Source organism: Python bivittatus, unplaced genomic scaffold, assembly GCF_059951505.1.
Source record: "Python bivittatus isolate LINGU-HERP-01145 unplaced genomic scaffold, Pbiv_v1 ctg000080_np1212, whole genome shotgun sequence".
NCBI classification, from domain to species: domain Eukaryota; kingdom Metazoa; phylum Chordata; class Lepidosauria; order Squamata; family Pythonidae; genus Python; species Python bivittatus.
In genome coordinates, this window is record NW_028277035.1 from 71101576 (window position 1) to 71124208 (window position 22633).

The 22633-nt window shown below is 36.9% G+C and overlaps 1 long non-coding RNA gene across 1 annotated transcript; it reads right to left on the reverse strand.

Annotated features, from left to right (window-relative positions):
- Positions 1-8215: 8215 nt before the first annotated feature.
- Positions 8216-22023, reverse strand: LOC148216740 (uncharacterized). The gene is made up of 4 exons (XR_015795084.1): positions 21989-22023; positions 17616-17667; positions 13644-13907; positions 8216-12683 (listed from the first exon to the last, which is right to left on the reverse strand). It is a non-coding gene; the product is annotated as an uncharacterized LOC148216740 (long non-coding RNA).
- Between the last annotated feature and the right edge of the window lie 610 nt (positions 22024-22633).

A 22633-nucleotide genomic window follows, 5' to 3' on the forward strand; every position in this document is an offset into this window, starting at 1 on the left:
TCCTACTCTTTGAAATCAGCTTCCCCTTTAATTGCATTTGGAGTCTGATCTTGGCAAGATTTCGGAAGTGGTGTGCCCTTTGCCTCCTTCCTAGGGCCCAAGGTCACCCAGCTGGCTTTGTGCCTAAGGCAGGACTAGAACTCACAATGTCCTGGTTTCTAGCCTGGTGCTTTAAAACACTTTTTTCAGGACTTTCAGAAAGTTGGAAGAACCTTGTGTTTCAGCTGCAATATCCAATAACCTTTAAATCATAGTAGGATTGGAGTTATATAAAGTTTGTAAAATGTATCTCTATGTTTCTATCTTCATTTGTTTTATATTATCTTGTGATTTTTATTGTTGTCTGCTTGTACTGCAGTTAGGAATACACACATATATCAGGCAATGCCTGACCAGGATTGGATCTGCCTGCCTGGTCCATTCATTCAGGGAAGGCCTGTTGAACCTCTCCACCCCACACCCCTTCAACAATTTTGTGAAGTGCATGGATCACGGACAAGACAACAAGCCTTCTCTGTAGCAGCTCCAATCTCTAGAATATTCTCTTCCCCCAAAAGAAACATGTGGCCCCAACTTTGCTGACATTTTGAAATTAGTGACATCTGTTTTATTTCAGTGAATTTTCAGCCCCAACGGATTAATTGATTGAGAGCATCCATCTTGGGTATCCGTTTTTATTTTTATGTTGTTTTTCCTTTTATTTTTTTTATTTTTTTTACATTGCCCAGAGGCCTTTCAGATTGGGATGGATTTATAAATACTGAAAAATAACTAAATACTACATTATATTAGTCTTAATATAAGATTAATAATAATCTTATATTATTAGAAAATACTTTAATCTTAATGGCTACAATCCAGTCAAAGAAACTACATCAAAAATAGATGGACAATATTTGATTTCTGACCTTTTGTTTACTTTTTGACCTTCAGAAAAATTCATCCCCAGTGAGCCAGCAAATAAAGATAAATTGCCCTTCTGCAGCTTTCTCCCTGACTGAGCTGCTGAAGAGACTAAATAAATTTGATAAGCCAAAAATTCACATTTGGGTGCTAAAATCATGTGTATTACTTTTTTAAAAAATGAAGACAGCAAAAAAATGAATAAGTTACATTGAAAGGACCTTAGTGTGAAAATAATTGTGTGTGTGTGTGTATATAGGAGTAAATGATGTGTTGGAGGCTGCATTTTCTATAAAGTGGGGCTGGATCTTAAATTAAATGATTATCAGTATCACAAATATTTTTTTTCTGTATGTGTTTGTGCCTTCAAGTCAGTGTTAACTCCTGGCAACTGCCAGGACAAGTCCCTGCAGTTTTCTTGGCAAGATTTTGGAAGTGGTTTGCCCTTGCCTCCTTCCTAGGGCTGAGAGAAAGTGACTTGCCCAAAAACACCCAGTTGTAAGGTGGGACTAGAACTTGCTGTCTCCCAGTTTCTAGCCTGGCGCCTTAACCACTGCTGTATCTGTTTCTCCCAATGTATTATTTCTTGTAACACACTAATCTTTGGTAGATAATATAATCTTGCTCATGCTGGCTGATTTCTAATTGTGTGGTTTTCTTTTTTGCTATTATGTATGGTGTGTATAATGATGTGGATTATAATTGTGTTTTTGATATGGGATTTCTATGTGTTTGTTCTTACAACACATGTTTTAATGTCGTGGCATTGATGTTGCTTTGATTGATGCGTGGTTTCTGATGCATGGTTTATTTTTTATATTTTTATTTATACCATGAATGTCTTAATTTTGTTATAACATTCATGAGTCTGTCTATAGCTGATGGCATATGCATTCAGTAAAAAGTCTGGAAGGGGGAGGAATCTAAATTTTCATATAAATCAAAAAAGATATTGCAGATAATTTCTAAAAGGAAGAAATGTTGGTTGCCTACATGTTAAGCTCATTGCCTAGAAGTTACCGTGCTGTTATACATGTAAGAGAAATGAAACAGCAAATAAATATTAATTTCATAATAAATTGCTTGCAAGAAAAGTCCAGGACGAAGATAGGGCAATGAAGGCCAAAGCAAGTGAGCTAATAAATGGCACCTAGTTTGATTTTGCTGCAACTTTTTATTTCATCAAAGAGAGATTCATTGAACTAAATGAATATTAACCTACCATTTACTTGGTGAAAGGACCAGAGGTCACATAAGCTGGGAGACACTTTGTAGGATTGTGTTGAGCATTAGGCAAAGGAATGGTGCTCATTGTAACAATTAAAATTGCCTTCTGTCTTCCAGTGAGCAACAAATTTGAAATAGAAGTAAATAAATAAATAAGGAATCAAGTCTGCTGTCAATAAAATATATCACAGAGAAAGAATGTGGCATAAGATTTAAAAGCCATCATTGCTATGTGACTGAGAATGGAGAACTGTTAATGAAAATGAAAAGCACCATCCAAAAAATGGGCCATATGAATTAGACTGTGCAGAAGAGAAAAGAAAGGCAGAATTGCAATCACAACATTTTGTAACTAAACAGCACTAGAGACACTGGGGACAGAGACCCAGATACTGTTTAGAAATTGGAAGGCTTAGCTAAAGGACTAAGTTTGCAGCCAGGTGTAAATCAGCCCAGGTGTGCACATTGTATAAAGATCGAAAACACTCAGCTAATAAGTGTGGAGAGAAAAGAAAAAGAAACAAAGAAACCACTAGAGCTTGTACACAATGACATTTATGGGCCCATGAGTGTCATCACATCAGCTGGAAGCAAATATATCCTCACATTTATAGGTGATTTTACCAGACTCACATTTCATTATTTACTTAGTGAAGAGTCAATGGGGATGAATATACAGCAGGCAGCATGCAAAGGTCGCTGAAAGAGCCAAGGGTGGAGCTTGAAGTCATAGTGGTCTACACTCAAGACCAGAGTGGTGTGGCAGAGAGGAAAGATCATGACGTGATCAGGCGTGTGCTGCGAGATGCAGGACTGGCAGATAAATACTGGGGAGAAGCAGCTAACCAAGCCAACCCCTTTGAGGACAGGCTCCCAATGAAAGCCACAGATGCAACACCACCGGAGCCATGGCACAGAAAGAAGCCCAGTCTGGGTCGCTGGTTTTAAAGTGTCTGCATACATGCGAAAAGGAAAGAGATCCCAGCTGAACTGTAGATGGGAGAAAGGAGTGGTGATTGGACATTCACAACACTAGAAGAGATACATGATTCCAAGAATCATTTTTTTTTTTTTTATCATGTCCAGGCCCACAGCAAGCAAGCAGCACAACCTTGACTACACGATGGCGTCAGAAGGGTAAGTGAGGCACTGCAACACAGATACTCCAAAGAGCTCCAACAAAGGGGCTCCACCAGGAAGGCTGTCTTACATTGTCAAGAGGGAACAAGTGAAAAACTCCACACAAAGAAGGACATCAAAGGAATGTCAGCCACTGAAGGATACCAGTGGAGAAAGGCTGCAGAAAAGGATTCTGAAGTGCATATGTGCAAGAAATTCAAAAAGAAGGACTCGTTGAACTGAAAATTGCCCATCAGAAGAGATGATGACAGATGCACTCGCTAAACCTTTGCCCAGAATCCTCTGAGAGATTATGGTGGTTATGAATCAATACACAAGCCAATAAGAAGGTATGTTGGAAGTCCAAATCCAGTTGCGCTGTTTACCATCTCAACACCTCATGAGCTGCTGACCTCAATGGAACAATAGAGAGTTGAAGATTTGCTCTGTGTCCGTTCTCTGTCTAGCAGGCTACCTAGTCTTTGTCTGTGAGGTTGCTAATCTGAGGTCACTTCTTCTGCCTCTCTCTCCAGGTACACATGCACAGAGTGCAAGCTCTTTGACTCTTCTGCTAGGTAGGATGTATTTAATTAGGTGCTAGGCTTTGCCTATCCCTATAATGTATTTCCTATAAATAAATCTCCTTTCTGTTATAGGCATGACACCTGCTTCACTAAACATTGCTCAAATCAGATTCCTGTCCTCAGGAAGACTTATACCAGTCCCTCCCCGAATGCTACAACCTCCAACAAGAAGGATGGGTTTCTTTGAATTAATAATGGGAGTTTATATAAAGCAGGGCATGGGGAAGGGAATATGCCTCACTTCCCCAAGCTAATGCCATTCAATTTGCTCTGTTGGACACCCCTCCCCCGTCTCCTCTGAAGCTTGCAAAAGCTTCTGGCTGCACTTCCAGGTGTTGCAAAGCTTTTATAAGTGATGGAAAAGGAGACTGTAAGAGGCAATAAGAAAGCTGCAGAATGTTCTTCAAGGGAAATCATGTTGACCCTTTGTAGTGATGAAAAGAATTGCATCTTTTCTACAGCATGAAGTCCTTCATTAAGGCAAAATAAATACAATATATAAAGGTAAGCTGCTTTGCTAAGTCCGGGTCCTACCATATTGACTTATGTACTTATTGACTTCAAGGGACCAAGAAGTTGCAAATGCAGCCAACCAATTTTAAAAGCTGCTGTCTTGTATCTTTCCGAAAGAAAAGTATCCACTGTTCCTTTTGGAAAAATATTGAACTATATTTTTATGAGCATTTTTCCCCAACAGAAGTCTCTAAGCAACTCATAGCAAAAGGGAGATTAGCATAACATCATTTTGAGGTGAACATACTGTAAACAGTTATTTCCTGCCTAAGATTATATGTATGGGGGTGTAGAAAGGGGAGCACATGTAAGCCACTGTTTCTCACACTCCGGGCTTCATTTCAGAAGCACAAGGAGCCCCATTTGTGGAATCTCCTCCGACATTCCTCCCATAGTTAGTATACAATATTAATGAAATCTCACAAGATCATTAGCTATAACTGAATGGTGACATCCTCGGCCTATTGTCAAGGGGAAAGGAACCGAATGACCTAATGAAATTATAGTAGCTGTTGATGCAGGCTTTCCTGTTTCTTCCAGAGACAGCAATTAATTTAGTCTTTGATTAACAGGCATACAATGAGTGGGAAGGGTTGGGTGTTTTTTGCTTTTGTTTTTGTTTGGATACATGGTATCCTGTCTTCCTCCTGTTCCTTTCCCCAGAGGCAGGAAATTCTTTTCTAGCACAGACCAGAGGTGGCATCAAGTGCCACTGCAGGTGTCTCACACATGAGGGATACCTCTGGCTTCATTTTCAGACAGCCATTTGACCAGAGTATGAGGCTGTCTAAAGCACATCCCAAATGGTGCTACTCTTGAGAGGACCAACGCTTGAGAAAAAAAGTCTTGTGACTCGTTCATATGCTATATCGCAATTCCTGACTTCATCATTTCTCCCCTCCCAACTTATGGTGCTTCCTAAAGAGCTGCTGCAATCTAAACTAAATTAGTCTCCTTGCTTGCAAATGACTCTTTTGAAACTAAAGAAGATTGCAGAGAGAGTATCCACTATGCCTCATGCTTTTCTTTCTTTCTTTCTTTCTTTCTTTCTTTCTTTCTTTCTTTCTTTCTTTCTTTCTTTCTTTCTTTCTTTCTTTCTTTTCTTTTCTTTTCTTTTCTTTTCTTTTCTTTTCTTTTCTTTTCTTTTCTTTTCTTTTCTTTTCTTTTCTTTTCTTTTCTTTTCTTTTCTTTTCTTTTCTTTTCTTTCTTTTCTTTTCTTTTCTTTTCTTTTCTTCCTTCCTTCCTTCCTTCCTTCCTTCCTTCCTTCCTTCCTTCCTTCCTTCCTTCCTTCCTTCCTTCCTTCCTTCCTTCCTTCCTTCCTTCCTTCCTTCCTTCCTTCCTTCCTTCCTTCCTTCCTTCTATATGCCCATCATTACAAAAAGCTAGCTCACAGTTTATGCAGTTTATAGTTAATCCTAATAAAGATATTATTATGGATTAGCACAGTGGCCTACATATTCACTGTGACATACATAATCTTGTAATTTTTGTGAACTTTTTAAAAAATTAATCTTTTAAAAATAGAGGATATCAAAAGTTTTCTGGGTCAGGGTCACATTCAAATGTCCATTACCTCTTGTCTCCTGAATATTGCCATATCTTTAATCTGATCAGAATACAGAACCTCACAATTCCAAAGTCAAAGAGACTGTAAGATTCAAGGTAAAGCACACAAAAGGCTTTAACGGTATTTCAAAAAGCATATTCCAAATTCATAAATAATTGGCTGTACATATACAGTGTAAATTAAAAACTCATATATCCAGTAGCTGGATTTTCACAATGTCTCATAAACTTTTATATTTATGTCCAATGGAATGTTCTAAAATAAAGGATCAAAATATCACTCAAATAAAAATGTAAGTTTGTTCCATCTTCTGTAAAGAAGATTTAGATGAAATGGGAGAGTTTGCAGTTTCCAAAGCAGAATAATGCTTTTTCCAACACAAGATAAAAATAAGCAGCAAAAATATACCATCTCCATCTGAAATGACCTTGAATTTAAAATACTCCCCAGAGAAGAACTAGGAAAATTAGACAGAAAAAAATTACGAACAAATACAAAAATTCTCTGTATTTCCAAGTTTCTTTACTTTGTCAGCTAGAGTTTTCTACTTCTATTGAAACCAGTTCTAGAGATTTATTTTCCCCAACAACTGTGATATATTGCACACACATCATGTATACACATTGACATTGGTCACATTTCAAAAAAGGGCAGATGCAGGAGAAAAAAAATTCAATTAAATACTTATTAAAATTAAGTACCTATAAAATGAGCTTACTGCACTTCTAAAATGAATGGATCCTCTATACACCAATAATTTTCTCATACATATATACTATACTCTTACACACATGCACACATTGGACTTGGATGGCTATAATAAATTTTAACGAATGAAGGAATGAATGAACCCAGAGAGAAGGAGAGATTGTTTGCAAGAATTTAAGCTCAACAAGCATGAACCTTTTTGCTTGGTTTCTCTGCAGTAAGTTCAAGGGCTCTTATTCCCAGCTACATATGGACAAGCTGTTGCTATGCAAACGATACTTCTTATAAACTGGTGTAGAAATTGGGGTCAAGTTCCCTGTCATATAGAACTGTTTTTTCTTCTGATTGCAATGAAGAAATGGCTTTTTGTGCTGGGATGCAAGTACAGGAAAGCTACACATCCTTACTTTGGTATAAGGGTAAGTTCCATCGAGTTCTTATTTTTAGATAAGCATGCTTACAATTTCTAGTCCTGTTAAATACTGCGCTGCATGGCCTTGATCAACCAGGATCAAAGACATCAGTGTCATGCTAAACATGCAATAATAGCAAAAAAAATCACTATGCAGATGAGATTTACCGTAGCTTTTGATGGACGCAATATGGCCAGCATAAAAGATCCTTGGTAGGTATCATAGTAAATGAAATAATAACATCCCACTCTTGCTTCCTATCAAGAGAAGAAGCAAACTAAGCTTTGTTGCACAGATGTGAAATTTTACTAGGCACACGCTGGCATAAAAAGTGTGCTTCTTTGCCCATATTTTGGTCACCAGGAGGCACTCTGTGTCTGGTTTTATCCTGTTTGAGGCTCATCAGATGCACACAGCACTGATCTTTCTATGGGGTTCAAACTCTCTACCAGGAACTGAATGTATGGGTCACTGTACTTTAAATGAATATATGCAGTGGATTAGCTTTAGGAATTATCCAGACCCTGGTCCTCAGTGGTGTTGCAGGAAGAGATATACAGAGTCTATCTTTAGAATGGTATATACAGTCCAGCTTGCTTTTCTTCAGCTTTCAGACCAGAGAGATATATGGATGTTACATTGTGTGATGCTTTCACCTATGAGGTTTTATGTGAAGAGGGGTGGAAGTCAGGTACATTTCTGGCAGATACCTGACTCACAGTTCTTCATGTTGCTTTTGCAGACAGGATGCTGATGTTCATTTATGCTCATTTCTATGATAAAAAGTTACCAATAGAAGAAAAGAACTCAGGGTTGAACTGTGGAGTTCCTCGGGGTTCTCTGAGCCTGGTTGTTTTCTTGCAGACGTTTTGTTATCTGTCTACTGTAGGTATCATCTTCAGTGCTAGAAGGGAATGGGGAACTTTGCTTTACCAAGTTACCAAGACTTAGGGTTAGGTAATCAACAATTCTGGTTTGAATTCAATGTCTTAACAAGATCTCTTTTATTATGCCATGTCGTGTTGTGATATACTGCAGTCTCCCCACCATATAAAAGTAAAGATGTTAGATGTTTTGCCACAGTAAATTATGAGCTGCAGGTTTTGGGATTTGGAGGCAATGAACTCACAAATGAGAAGAAAGGAAAACATGATTTATTGAGTAAGCTGAGGCAAATAACAAATATTTAAAGGGAAAGCGTTATAGGAAGCACACATACACACAGAGCAAAAGATGGAATCGTATGTCCTTTCAAATCCCCCTTTTCCTGCTCAGAGGAGGACAATTGATGAAGCCCCATAAGGCTAGCTGAGTACAATACTCTGCTAGGATCCAGTCTGCGCTGAGATTTGGCGTCTAAGAGAGTTCTCAAACTTTTTACAGTATATCATTTCATGGTTTTAATTAGGCATTTCTATTGCTTGCATTTACTTATTAGAGATCAGAAATTATTCTTTTTACAGTGCCAGCCTTGCACAGTCACACCTTCCCTCCTTCTTCCAGGTGGCTGGCTATGTAGCATGCCTGGCTGAATTTGTGCTAGGAAATGAAAACTAGATAGTCAGCTAATAAGAAAATGGAAAATATGTGCTTGCCTTAAGCAAATCTAGGGCCTTAAAGTTTTACACAAAAAGGCACAAAGGAAAATTGGTACACACCACTACACATCTTCACCATGACACATATTGTCCACAAAAGCAACATAATATCAGAATTTTAGTTCAGGTTCAATAATAATATGTTAGTATGCTGGCATGGAATATATCTAAAAGTTGCATGGTAATAAAGTCAAAGTTACTCAAGTTGCTGTATCCAAGGAGGTCCTTCTTTTCATTGCTAACAACTGTAACTGTGGCTGTAAAGCTGTCAGAAAGTACAGATGATGTATATAATATATATTATATACAACAGTGTGCAGTTTATGTATTGGTCCTTGTAGCTGGAACAGAACATATGTGGAAGAGATGTACAATGATACACTTAAAAAATAATTTATAATATAAACATCGCTTCCTGATGAAAAGCTTATAACTGACTTCTTAAAATGAAAATGCTTATAGCATTTATTCATTTGATGAAATAAGATGTTGATTTCCCATGAAGTTACTCATACAAACTGTAAAATTATTATAGTTCAAATATTACATGCAGATGTAGCCTGAACATGAAAAGCAGATTATATTTAGGATAAAATCTGAAAGATAAACTTGACTAGACAAGTTGAAACCGTAATACTTTACCAAAACACATTAAAATCGTGGTGTAAAACTTTCATTGAGACCTGTCCTTATTCTGGAAATCGAATATTAAATTTATATGCCTCCCAGAATCACTTACATTTAAGTCACTTATGTACATTTAATAAATTATTATTAGTTTTTTGTATCCTTGCGACTGGCAAACAAAAATAATTGGCATAGATCATAAATGGTAATTTTAAAAACTCCTGGTTGTAACTCTCAGCAGCATAGGACCCATGTCATCCTCATCTTCCAAATTCATATAGTAACTTTTCTTTTTCCCAGCAACTCAGTGGGTGAACAAGCAGGAAGGAGAAACAATGATATACTGTATCACCATCTAATCCTCTGGTATACTCGAGATGGGCTTCAAAGGTATTCTTCTAGCCTTGTGACCCACTTTTTAAATTAATGTCTATCTTCAGCCTTAATTATTCAGTAGCAGAGAGATTCTTCTGGATCAGTTCCCCAGAATCCAAGGCTTTATTGCTGACCTACCCTCAGAAAGATACAGCTCTTTAAAAAGTTGTAAATAGGTGCTTTCTTGCATATAGGTACTATGGAATTAAAGCAATTCCCTCCCTCCTGGGATTTAGAAAGACCATTAAGACTTAGAAAGCCTTGGGACTGCTGTGATTGCTCCCCATCAGAGTAAGTGATTAATTATATTGTTGGGAAACAGATTGTGTTGTTTTGTATTGTATTGTGTTATATTAGAAGCAGATTATATTATTATATTATACTATACTATACTATACTATACTATACTATACTATACTATACTATACAATATTATATTATATTATTATATTGCAGTAGAATTGATGATGTTATTACATATTTTGCTATGCATTGGTTTAATCCTTCTTGCCATCGTAGAGTGTATGTGGCTTAGAGTCAGTTGTAACTGAAGCAAGCGTATAAGCCTAAGCAAATAAATAAAAAAATGTCCTCCATGTGTTACAAAGTACCTTAGAATTAAATCCAGTCTGTTACAGATATCCATTTGATTATTTTTACTCTTTCCAAATATGATTCTTTTTCACAATGAAAAGGAGCTTATTTCCCAAGTCAAACGGGAAGGACAATTATATCATTTAGTCCAGGATCTTAGATAACCTAGATGGGCCTCTGGTCAAAAAGATTAAACAATACTTTTTGCTCAGGAAGTAGAAGCACTCTGATTCTGTGAAAACAGCAAGTTATCTGTACTCTAGTGAATCACTAATTAATTTCCTCAGTGAGAAATGTAATGAGTTTTAAGGGAATATGTTTGCTGAGCTATTTTAACCCTTATTATAAAGTTTTAATTCAGGTATCTACAGCAGCATAATTGTCATGGTCTTATTATGTTACTTCCCCTAAAAATATTTTATATTCATTATGACAAATCTGTGATATTGTCCATCAATCTCTAGATTAATCTGATGGGTGGAGTAGATACAGTATGTATAACTGTAAAACTTGGGAGTCAAAATTCAAGGACTATTCTTTTTAAAAGAAATGAGTGTACAAGATTTCTGTGCAAATATAAATTGCCTGAAACAAGAGTTTTAAGGAACAGATGGTTGCCAACTCCCATAAATATTCATGAATACATTTATTTCATTATGCCTCCCACTGGGGAATACCACGTTCCAGCTTTTATAAGTTTGTATGGCCATCAAATGGAGCAGTCAGGAGCCCTCTGTCAAAAGCTGTATTGCAGTAGAAATTGGAGGAAAATATTGAAAAAGCCTTTCCTACTTTTGTTTTGATATTTATTACCCAACACCTGTTCTTTAAAAATCTTGGGCACAAATTTTTCAGGCCTAATGGAGGCTGTGCTTTCAAAGAAAAGTAGAATTTTTCATTCTGATGGTCCTTATCAATTTTTCATTCATGCACTCCTGTAATTAAGCATAGTTAACAATTTTGGATTGAAGGCAAAAGGAGAAGAGGACGGCAGAGGATGAGATGGTTAAATAGCATCACTGAAGCAATGAGCATGAAACTGAGCAAACTCAGGGAGGCAGTGAAGGACAGGAAGGCCTGGCGCAATATGGTTCATGGGGTCACGAAGAGTCGGACACGACTTAACGACTAAACAACAACAACAACAATTTTGGGATGCATCAAACAATTTGCCTGCATCATATGATTTTAAATGTTCAGTTCTGCTATTCAAAATGGTCAAACATACGTTTTATATATAACAAGAAGATTTTTTTTATGATAGTGTTAATACATGTGTGTACTCCTCACAAATATATAGCTCTTCCTTGAGAGAATATAAGAAAACCTTTATAAAATATCAAATACAAAAACCATTCAAAGATAAGCATAAAAATATTCAAGGAAATAATTACAAATAAAATTGAAGGCAGACTTCCATAGCAAAAGATCAACACACACATGGGCTGCTAAGCAGGAACAACATTTTTAGCACCCATATGAAATTAAATAGTCAGAAAGATACACCTGCCTCCTCCCCCCCAAAAAAGAATAACTAGATTCAGGAATCACAGAGGTGGTGTTCCAATCACAGGATGTTCCCAAGGGAGGAAGAGAAAGAGTGCTGATTTTTCTTGATTTGTCCTTCCTATTGCATTTATACCATGAAATAACAATGGTCTACCACAGAGTAAGCATTGGTAAAAATGGCTGCCTTCCTTTCTTTTAGCAGAAACCTCCTTTGAATCTCACTTCCTTCACAAATACCTTTATCTCTTAGAACAGGAAATCAATTGTCTCTCTCTTTAATCCAACCATATGTTTGGGTATTGCTACTGTCTTTTTTTTAAAAAATTAATTGATTCGATGCCATCAAGTTATTTTGACTACTAGTGACCACATAGTTTTTCTCCATGACTTAACCTGGTCTTTCAGGTCTTCCAATGGTACACTCATCACCACTGTAACTGAGTCCATCCACCTTCCTGTGGGTTTTCCTCTTCTCTTTCCTTCCACTTTCCGAGCATTAAAACCTTTTCCAGAGAGCTGGGTCTTTGAATAATGTGTCTGAAATAGGATAATTTGAGCTGTCATTTGTGCCTCAAGTGAGAACTCTGGGTTGATTTGTTCAACAATCCACCGATTTGTTTTGTTGGCTGTTCATGGTATTCTCAGGAGTTTTCTCCAACATCAAACTTGAAATGCATCAATATTGTTCCTATTCTGCTTCTTCAAAGTCGAACTTTGCTTCCATAGAGCCTCACAGGGAATACCTTAGCTTGCTGCTATCTTACATAGCCCTAAATTGATTGAGGGTCAAGTACTGGTTGGAATATTTTTCCTGGTCTTTAACAGGTTGGGTCTTGAGATCCTGGTGGGAGGGGGATGCTTACTGAAGGACCCATCAGTCCAGCAAGGGCCTTGTCATTGGTAGTGCCTTCATTCAGCAACTGCTGAATGAAGCAGTAATGGAATTCTGGAGAGTTTTATGCCATAGAAAAACATATTAGTTACAGCTATAAAGATTTCTTATGGATGTAAAATAATAAAAATATTCCCCTTGTATTTTCCAATATGTTATTCCAATAGTTGCTCCTGTCCCTCTCATTCTGGCCATCCTTGTTCAAAACAGTATTTTTGTCCACTTTTCACCTATAAACTACCTAACTATAGCAGAAAACTCTCCCTAAACAACCTAAATATGGCACATTTATGAGTACAAAACAGAAGAGATTTATGCAAGGAGGTCTACCTACAATATTCCAATAATTCTATCATGTGTTTTAATAATTTTTATCATTCCTATTATCCTGGCTCTGCCAGAAGGCTTGGGGGCCAGAGGGGGGCCCGCACCTATGGAGATGGCTGGTGGGGTGAGGGGTTGTCCCCCCCCCAGCATCTTACAGGTTTTTTAGGGCCAAATTATAGGAGGCTTTTAGGCCATTTTTATATATGTTTTTAACTATTTATAGATTATGTTTATGTCTGGAGAGTCCTGTGTTTTTTATTATTATTGTGAGCCGCCCAGAGTCACCCATTGGGGGAGATGGGCGGCATACAAATTTGAAAAATAAATAAATAAAATAAATAAAATGTATGTAAATATTTTTGTTTCCAAGAATGCTTTTACTTTTTTTTTTTAAGGCCTCAATTATATGGTTTTTTTGGATAGCTTCCACCCTTCGGAATACTTTGCCACCCAAAATTAGGAATGCCCCCAGGTTTTTAAGAAGGCTTTATGAATTTTTTTGTTCCATGGGGCATATGGGTGCTGATGGCATAAGGTCTACCTGGTTTATTAGTTAATTTACGCATGACCTTTTTTTAACAACTTTGCGGATTTCAAATGAGCTTGAATCCTTGTTGAATTGGATGGTCTTAAATACTTGTATAAATAAACAATGGCTATAGATAAACGATTTTCCAATATACTTACCCACTGCTTGCTGGTAGTTTGGAGCAGAAGGGAACATGTCAACAAATATTGAAGATGCTCAAGCCTAGATGAATTTTAGGAGTCAAAGGAGTCAAAGGATGCAATATTTGAGATAACTGCAGATTCAGGATCCCTGAATTTGGGAATTTGTGGTGCAAAGTGGTTCTTCAGATCTTCTTTTTGTATCCTAGATTTCTTGCTGATCTAATTGTTGAAAATTGATGGCACAATGTTTTGTGTTTTCACTCAGGAAGTTCATAAAAGCTATAGTAGAAATAAAACAGGTGAAATACTATCCACAACCCCATCCAGGAATACAGAACATCCCTGTAATGTTCCCCTACTTGCTTTTCATGCTCAGCTTTCCTGCAGCAATTATCAGTATTTCTAAATGTTAAGGCTTTCAGGAATTAAAAGCTTGCCATTCCTCTTCTGTATAAGACTGTATTTTCTCTGATTTATGCCATTTTTCAAGTCAATTCAGAAAACCAAACTTATTTGGTTCAAACATTTGATCTAATTTGGGAAATCAGTCTGATTTAATTGGTAGTCCAATTTTTTTCAGGCCCATTTCTCCAGTTCAGTCAGGCCAAAACATGTCAGGGTGCATGCATATAAATTATGTAAATCAGTCCAAATTGATTCAGAGATATTCATTTCAATTTAGAAATCCAGTTTGGTTTAGGGATGTAGTCAGACCTTTGTCTAATCAGAGTTATGAATCAAATCTTTGCACATTCCTATTGTATAGTGGTTTCCTGTACTATGAACAGTACTCTAGGTACAACTTTATTATTTAAAAAAATGGATAAACTATAAAACACATATTAAGTATGATTGCAACATAAATTTAATATGGTATTAATTATTATTAGCAGGGGAAGGTACCATTTCATGGTACTAAGTACTATTTAGTTCTTACAGATGAGCACAAATCACAAGCACTACAAATTAAGAAGGAAACCAATAAAATTAAATGCCCCATTTTAAATTAAATCAGGTTTTGAAGCTTTTAAGAGCTATGGATAGGAAAGCAATATGACATTAAGAAGTTATTTTCCCAAAGGCTAATGTGACATGACCTGGATAAAATACTGAATTTTTCTTTTTTGAGAGCTTTACTTAAACACAGTCTATGTAAAGTTGCAACTAAAACTGTCAGCTATCTGAACAAACACTAAATTTTACCCTTGGAAGTGAGCACATGAGGTGAAAAGGGTATTTTATTATTCAGTCCTGCTTCTTTAAATAAAGCATAACAAAATAAGGCTAACATCCCACCATCTGGTTTAATGTCAAACGTTTGTGCTTTACTTAAATAAAACATTCACAGTTACAGTGTATTTGTGATTTGTTATTATGATGAATGGGCTAAGATATGTTTAATTTTAAAATGATTGTAGACTGAGATAACTTAAAAGGGAGCAGCATGTGTATTCAACAAGAATTGCTGCTAATATGAAAAAGAGATTGCTGAAGATTTGGAGAACTTTACAAAGCCTTCAGAGAACATTAACTGTAATATATTTCTGCACCCCTCACAAAGGGAGAGGCAGTGGCATAATACATGGTAAAGGAGATGTAAGAAGGCCTGGGGCCAAACCCAGCCCAACCCAACCCACTTGGAAATGTGCATTGGGCATCTGTCTGTCTACTACATCCTTAGAAGACAATCACAATGATGAGCATCCACAATGTCTGCTGAAAAAGTCAGGATGGCAAACTTGTCCCTTTTTACTTACATTGTACATGCACCACGTGTAAAAATGGGAGGGGGAAAAGTTCAATTGCATGGCCACCATCTTTACTTCTTTGACACCTCCAGAGAGGTTCTTGGGAAAGTGGGGAGGAAACACTGACCACAGATCAAATGCAACCACAGCTTCATTTTTTTGGCCCACAGAAGCCCCAAGGACTTTGCTGCTAAACATCAATGACAAAATTTAAATTTTTACAGTGTATTTGTTTCACCTTTAAGTAGTAAAATAGATAACTTGAACTCCTGAGAGGCATAGGCCACCTATTTTCTACTAATCTATTCAATCTTTTAAGGCAATTGAAAAAAAGAAACTGACAAGTGTCACTATATCACTTCCTTGGCCACTGCAATTTTCAGCTGTTGAAAATAAGAAAGGGGTATCAAAATGTAACTTTTGGTGGAAAAACAGTTCCCCAACTTGTGCTGGAGACCTCTTCTTGGCAAGTCCCCAACTCTTTGGTTCCTGGCCTATTCCCGTTCAATTTTATCAGATGGGGGGTTTTGTCCTGGAATTCTATTTTTGCCACAGGAAAGGGAAGAAAGGGAGAGTTGATCTTCCTTTCCCTTTCTTCTTGAGTGGAAGAAAGTGCCCTTAAAAGAAAGGCAGGGGGAGAGAATCACTCGTTAGGAGGTGGGCCACCTTCTCTGCAGGTTTGGTGTTGCATTTCTGGAGTTCTATCTAGGCTTAAGTATACTTATAATGGGACTTAGGTCTGTCAACACAAACTCTAATGGCTTCAATAGGCCTGTTCTTTTATGCTTGACTTCAGATCTTAACTCTCTGATTGTTTGCTTTTTTAAAATATCAACATTTTTGAATTGCCCTTTCATCATCCATAATGTACAGGATGGCTTTACAGTAATAAATGAATTCTCACATTTACTAAAACAATGCATTGATTTTGTAAAACCTTTGTACTGTTCTATAGGACAAATTATGAGCTGTTGCATGTTACTGTTTTAAACTCCTTATCATGGTACTGTCTATTCTTTTTAAGCCTTCCATTTCCATGCTGCATATAAGTATACAGTGGGATATGAAATCTGCCTTTTTGTACCATGATGAAGACCTCACCAACAGATCTTTGATTTTTCAGACGTTCTGGAGCGATTGACTAATACCAAATCTATAAAATATTTAATTACTAAGCTTAAGCACACTTAAACCTTTCTGGCATATGCATCTGTTTAGAAAGATAATAAATGACTCGGGAGCAAAGATTTCACCCTCATAAATCAAAATATAGCAGTACAGTTGTTCTGTACAGATCAATACACTGCTGCTTGGAAGTTAAAAAGCACTGTGGGCTTGATAAAACTGAGCTGCCAGACCATGAAAAATATGCAATGGTATTTATATTTCTCTCCAGGAAAACTGCTATCAGAAATGAGTCATAGAATTTATAATTGCAAAGTTAAGATGCTATTTGCACACCTCCTTTCCAGAAAGTCTATGTAATTTTACCAACATCTCCCAAGGCATGCTGAAGATATCATCTAACGTGAATTTCATTCTAAATACATGGAGCTTTGAAGGATCATAAATAAGTCTTGCAACACCTTAAAGACGAATACATTTATTGTGTCACAAATCGTTGGAGATTTTTTTTTTTTCATCCAATCCTCTGCTGTATCAGATGGTCTATGAAAGCTTATTCTGGGAAACAAGTGAAATTGTTAATTGCCGAGGGACTACAACATCTTTTTACTTCAGCTGCAAGCTATACACATTTACCTGAGAGTAGGTTCCACTGAACTGAGAGAGTATAAATCCCTGTTAGCACAGAACACATTAACTGGGTCGATTGTAGGGTAAGCATATTCTGGGTTCAGCCCAGCTCAGGCAACTGTGGGGCAGGAAAGGTGGTTTTTATTCCAAAACAGTCTCTGGTGTGTTCTGTCTTGAATTGCCATCACCCAGTCAGTCATCTGTTGCAAATGCCTTGTTAGAAACGGGGCAGTTTTCAAATCTCCCTCAGTCAATTCTCCAAAAACAAAAAGGAAAAGACGGAAAAGACGGAAAAGGAAAAGGAAGAGGAAGAGGAAGAGAGAGAGAGAGAAAGAGAGAGAGAGAGAGAGAAAGAAAAAGAAAAAGAAAAAGAAAAAAAAGAAAAAGAAAAAGAAAAAGAAAAAGAAAGGTATAGAGCACTGAAAAAGCAAGAACTCATTGCCAAGGCCTGGAAGATGGAACACAGATTAGCTCTAGAACCCACCTCACACATTCCGCTGCCTGACTGTCAGATGAACAGGAAAGTAGCTGAAGTGCTGTAAAGGCAAAGCATTCCAATGATATCTTGAGATTGATGTGAAATGATGACAGAAAGATCAGCATTGTCAACAGCCCACTAAAATGCTGCTTCATTTCCCTCACATTGAAGAGAAGCTCTTCTTTGATTTGATTTGAGATGGGCTTTCCTTCACTGTTATTCCAGTTGTTTCTCAGCTTCTTTATTGCCATGGGTAAAGAATTGTACTAAACAGCTAAACAAGAACTTCAAAAGAGGAAAGGAAACTGAAGATGAATTGTATTAACTATCTGAATATACTCTAATTCTAAGTAGAAATGGGAATTTGACAAAAGTGCAAGCCATATTGGCTGGAAGTTCTCCAGAGCCCTTTGAAATCTAATAGGTTACCCTACCTGCCTAAACTTCAGTAGGGAACATAAGGTGGGGGGAAGTAAAAATATGCTAAATTCCTCACACCTGCCCTTACCTCCCCATGTCTCAGCCTCTCCCATCGACCCATTCTCCTCTCTCTCAGGACTGGGACCCATTCATGCCACTTCTTCACCCATTTCACATGCACCCTCCCAGCCAAAGCCATCCCCAGATGCCTCTGCACCCAAGACTCAGAAGCCAAGAGGCCCAGCCAAGAGGGACCTCAATTATACCACATCTACCTCATGACAATCACACTTCTGTTATAAATCTCCCAGTTCCCTAATCTAATCCAGAATGTGCCAAGATTGGAATCCAGGCCAGATGGCTGGAAGGTGACCCATCCACCTAAAAAGTTGAAAGAAATCCGGTGCAGAAATCACATCAGGCCCAAGACTAGCCCAGATGCTGAAGGATTATACAGCTGCAGGACTTGAATGGATACAAAAAAAGTCTCCACCCAATACTCTATATTGTATCATTTGGTGAATTTTCCAGCATTTGGTAAAAAAAATTAACTCTAAATAAATTGTATGATGCTTCTGTTGGCTTAAAGTCAGTCTTTGACACAATCCCCAGCGATTTCTATAGATGTTTATTTCTGCTGATCCAAATGTATTAAAATACACATTTCTAAATATAATGCAGGGATTTGAATAGTTCTAGTCCAAGAGCAAAAGGGGTTACAGAGGATGTACCCTTGCAATTCTCCCATTATTCAATCTATATAAAGTCAAAGGTTAAAAGTCTTATGTGCCTTGATTCTCAGCAAGCTAATGAACATTTAAAACATATCGTTATTTTTCAGTGCAGCATCGTTTTTCTGATGATTATAGTAGCATGTATAAAGGGCACTGAAGATCTAATTTCAGATCTGTGGATATCCATTCAAGCTACAAGCAAGTTCTCCATACAATCCTGCACCTGAGTAAAATATTTCAAAATGCCTATGGCAAGCCACTACTTCAAGAACTATCCTGTAAAGAATTTCCATTCACATGGTAAGTACACATGACAAGGAATAAGCTGATCTCAGATGAAAAGACATATCTACCTACCTACCTATCTCAATCTGGAGAGAATATTTGTAAAGTTGGATTTTAATTGTTAGGTCATTTAAATTGTACTCAAATTATTAAAAGAGTGGTTCAGCATTGTATCAATTATTTTAAGCAGTCAAGTAATTTCTGGCATGCATTTTAGTAAGCTCTAAGGATATGTGCTAAAAAGATGACATGTCATCCTCATTTATTGTTTGATTACCTGTTGCCTGTTAATTTGCATCATTCTTTTCCCTGCCATCAAATCAACATGTTCTGTTGTTTTTCTTCTGATGTGCATTAATGATACTGAAAGTGGAATGAGCCTATATCTGGTGAAATGGTATTCAAGAACCCCTATTTTCAGAAAATGGTTAAGTGCATATTGGATAAAACCTCATTGATGCTGCTTTTGTGCATAATTATGACAAAAGACATTTTATAGCTGCTTGAATTTCTGCTACAATATGGTCTGCTTGTATTGCTTGTACTACATTCTTGCCATCCCTTTGGATAGCCAACAGAGACATGGATATGCCAAGCCATCATTTTATCAAGGCGGGTGTTGATTGCTGCTACTGCAAAAGGCAGTTCTCAGCCACACAGCAAGAGCATCTGCATTTAACTCCCTGCAGTGCATGAAGTTAATGGTCTTCATAAAGATGTACAAATGATTTTCCTCCTCCCTTCCCTTCTCTGATCTCATGATGTCTGCGTGCACGCTGTAAATTGCTTCTGATTCTTCAGAGTCATAAAACTAGATGATATTTTCCTAATTCTTAAGTATTTGTATTTCTTCTGTTGCTCCCTTTTACTTCATTTAGACAGACAATGCTAACAAGTCACAAAACCATGATGAAAACATTACGACACTATATTTGGAATCAAAATACTGGTTCTGGCAGTAAATGTCTACTCTGTATTTTTATTTTATTTTCAATTTAATTATTTGAAAGCGTATTTCCTTGTGTATAATGCAACCTGTAACAACTTCATATGATTCATATTCTCTTTCTTGTTCAAATTTTATTTATTTATTTCTATTTCGAATTTAGATACTGCCCATCTCATGAGGAAGTGACAAGGATATATATTGATATATCCTTGTTCATACTGATAACTAGAATAAAGGATAATTTGGCCTATTTTCTCCCAACACTTTTTTTGCAGCTGAGACTAGAATTCTCAGAATTCTCTGGAAACCAAGTGAAAAAAGGCTGATTCAAAATGCGTGTCTTATGATGACTCAGATTTAAGTAAGTGTAAGGAGAAGAACGCCAAAGTTAAGTTTTCTCGTTGTGTTGCAACTTCCAGGAAAGCCCTTATTTTGAGACCCAGCAAACAGGTGGAGTTATACATATCCTCTGCCGCCTTACTGATATTCATGAGCCAGTTCTGAAATATGAATTGGAAAATTGTTTCCATTTACTGCATACCTGCTTTTTTATGTACACTGAAAGGACAAGAGTCTGCTCAAGGAACCAAAGAGGTCTTTATTCATGTAGGTTACTTCTGGCTGTAATCACCCATCCTTTACTTTTTTGCCAGGATGAACAGCCTGGTTCAGGCATTATGTTTTCCTGCACACTCACCAGCAGACACTCACCAGGACTGTCTGCTGAAAGAAAACTGATACATGCAGATATCTTATCAGGATTCTGGTTTGAGTGGAAGCCAATGTGCATATGCCTATTACACACAAACTTTTTTTTTTTCATGAAGACACGGATAGTGATGTCTCAAAAAGGCTGATGTCACTTAAATTGCTTAATTTAAGTGGTGTCATTACTTAAGTGATGGCAGGGAGAGAGCAGTATTTATATAGGGTACTACTTGATCTGAAGGATCAAGTATATACCCTATATAAATATATTTTCTAACTTGAATTCCATATTTCATGATGAATTCACAATTTGCTATGCTTTGTCACACAAGAAACTATTGAAAATATAATGCATGTATCATGAAAACAACTTCTAGCCTAATTGTTGCCTCTCATTTGTGCCAGACAGATGAATTTGTTCAACAACATCAACTTCATTTAATCTAACTTTGATCATAAATGGCTTCCATAAAACATAAAAAGATTAAAGATTTCTTTAAAATCTTCAAACTATAATGGTTGGGGATTATGTATTTATTTATTGCACTTAAAGGGTTTTTTTTTAATTACTATGCTATGTATTAGAGAAATACAAGCCTAGTATCCAAATATTCCATTATTCTGGAATATGAAAATACTATTTGTAAGGACCAGTTTATGATAAGAGCTATTGGTCTAGTTGTAGGTTTGAGAAGCAATTTGCATCTGAATACTAGACTCTGGAGAAGGGGAAATATATATGATTAGATACTACAAGAAGTAGGACACTGCATGAGTGAACTTTTGTTTTGATTTAATATAGTTCTTTATATATTTTTAATCAGAACAGTTCATAGTGGCTTTATCTCTTTCAGCTGGGAGGAAATTAGTAGAAGATGCATTGGCTCAAGCCTTCCATGATGCTCCAAGAACAAAATTATAAGACAAGCAACTTTTACAATAAGCTCTTTTGGCTGATAGGTGGGCTAATAAATTTAATCATAAACATCTCAGGTTTCATGGCTGTATGGCTGCTTGCTCTGTTCTCACCCCCTTCCCCTGTACAAGTGTATATTAATATTTTAATAACTTAATAGCATTATAAAAGCAGAATAAAATACTTAATGAATCAAAGCACATGGCTTACATGATTAGAGGTTGCCAGTTAATTAGGCTGGAAGGAAAGTAATTCAATTATAATCCAGTTGTTAAGGAGTTTCCAAGATGTTACCCTACAAAAAGGACCTTCTCAGCCATCAGAGAGGCCAAACCATGAAACACTAGCTTTGGAAAGTTTACAGTACCTTTGTATTCATGCTTTTCAGCTGTTTGTCTTCTCTGTGCTCGGTAGACGCTGGGTGCTACATCAGCTCTCCTAATGTAGGTGTCAGTAAGAGAGAATCACAGTGCAGTTTAAGCATGCAGATAGATTCAGAGGGTTGACATTCACAAGCATGGTCATGCGGTAATATAGAAAAATAAGGTCTTGGGTGTGGGGGGTTGATTACTATAAATAGCCCAATGGCACTTAAAAATAAAAGGGAAAAAAAGATATTTCAAAACCTAATTAAAACTTCAACATTCTTTATCTTATGATGAGATTAAAAGACCTCGGAGCAGACTAACATAATGTAGGTCTGCAGGATTTTAAACTCCATTTTCCATTACCATATGTAGGCTTAAAAGATGGGAGAAAATATCTGTTGCATTCATGTAAATATTATCCCAAGGTAATAGTCAGTCACAGGACAGGAAAATCACCATGAAGCTCTCCATATTTTAATACACACACACACATTTGGACCAACTGTATTGTGAGTTATAGTATAGCACCAAAACAAACATACTAACTAACCCACTAGTAAAGATAAATAACAAAAATTATACTATTTACAGTGTATGTCAGGGAATGAAGATCTCAGTGAAGTCAACCACACAGAGGCAGAGTC